Below are 1,682 nucleotides of genomic sequence, written 5' to 3'. Positions count from 1 at the left end.
CAGCTTTCCAAGGGTAAGTGTTGTCTCAGGGGAAGAGGCAGAGGTCCCTTTGTCTTCATATCAGAAAGCTGGTTTCCTGATTCTCGTTAATGGAGTGGACAAGGCTTTTGAAAAATGCAGTCAGCAGGGGAATCAGCATAGATAGCATGGCCTCCCAATTGCTCTCCTTTAGGGCCTTCTTCTCCTTCTAAGACTTTCAGTTCCTTGCTCTGGTAGTGATGGAGCGATGTAATATTTCCCAGGCTGAAGATAGGCAGGCAACATCTGTCTCCTTTTTGTGGGCTAATGTTTATGAGAGACTCATCCTTTCTAGCCTTATTATCTATTACTCCTTCTTTCATATACCTCAGATGCCAGCCAGTATCACTGTTCCCCAAACAGAGAGCCTTTGTTCTTTTACTCTCTTTTTCCTCTGTCTGGAATGTCTTCCTCCACTGGAACCTCAATGCAATCTCTTATATTGAGCCAATTCAGAAGTATGCCACTCTTTATGAATTTGTGTGTCATTCTTGTGAAGGGCCATGCTAATTTTATGCTCTGCTCTCTATTCCAATTTTAGTATGTGTGCCCCTAAAGTGGGCATCCCAGTCTCTATCTCTCAAAATGCTGCCTTTCTTATGGTTCAGCTCAGGTGACACCTCTTTTATGAAGCCTTCTCTCATTTTCCCCAGCCAGCATTGTTTAGGCTTGTTCCGAGTGGTCCCAGAGAGTAGAAGTATGAGTGATGGAGGAAGCTGCAGTTTTAGAATTTCTTTGTTGGAAAGAGTCTTACAGACCATCTAATTTATTCCATACCTGAACAAAAATCCTCTGTGTAGCATTTCCAGGAAGAGGTTACCCAGCCTTTGCTTGAAAACCTCCATGGTTAGAGAGACTACCATTTTCTCTGCCACTCTGTTCTACTTTCAAACACCTCTAGACTTCCTAGGAAGACTTTAATGAGTGAACCAGAATTTATCTTTTTGCACTTTCTACCCAATGCTCCTCTACTTCTATACTCAGGGGCTAATTAAGTGGAACACGTCTAATCTCTCTTCCCCATAACATCCCTTCCTGTTTCCAAGCCCAGTGGTCCACCCACTGTGCCACGTAGCTGCCCACCTGATGACAGTAGCATGCCGCATTTGTCTTTCAATTCAATTCAGTTTGACAAGTATTTATTAGCACCTGTTATGTACCAGTTACTGTGTTTGACATTAGGCACATGGAGGCAAAGATGAACTAGCCTCTGCCCTCAAGGACCTTGCCTTCTCCTGGCATAAAGTAGATACTCAGATGTGTGTGGAATTGAACCCAATTAATAATGGCCTGAGGCTTGACTGTGGATTAGAGGAGTCCCACAGAGGCACATGCTTTGTGTTTGTTAGAAGAAAGGACATATACAATTAGTTGCTAAATTTTATTGATCCTACCTCCACAAAATTTCCTGTATTTGACCCCTATTCTATACTTACACAGCCACAACTCTGGTTCAGGTCTCACCTGGACTATCACAATTGGCATTTCTGTCTACAACTGCTCCCTGAATCCATCCTCCATGCAGCAGCTAAAGTGATATTCCTAAAGTTCAGCCAGTCAGCTAGGCAGTCAGTAAGTCAGTCAGTCAGTCAGTAAACTAACATTTATAATACGTTTACTATGTGTTCAACACTGTGCTAAGTTCTGGGGATATAAATAAAGGC

General features: G+C 42.9%; 1 non-coding gene across 1 annotated transcript; it reads right to left on the bottom strand.

Annotated features, from left to right (window-relative positions):
* Positions 1 to 472: 472 nt before the first annotated feature.
* LOC118835067 lies at positions 473 to 583 on the bottom strand. The gene has a single exon (XR_005009422.1). It is a non-coding gene; the product is annotated as a U6 spliceosomal RNA (small nuclear RNA).
* Positions 584 to 1,682: the final 1,099 nt, after the last annotated feature.

Source organism: Trichosurus vulpecula, chromosome 1 (genome assembly GCF_011100635.1).
Source record: "Trichosurus vulpecula isolate mTriVul1 chromosome 1, mTriVul1.pri, whole genome shotgun sequence".
Classification (NCBI taxonomy): domain Eukaryota; kingdom Metazoa; phylum Chordata; class Mammalia; order Diprotodontia; family Phalangeridae; genus Trichosurus; species Trichosurus vulpecula.
The sequence above is the reverse complement of the archived record's forward strand: the minus strand, read 5'-3'. Positions and strand labels throughout refer to the sequence as shown.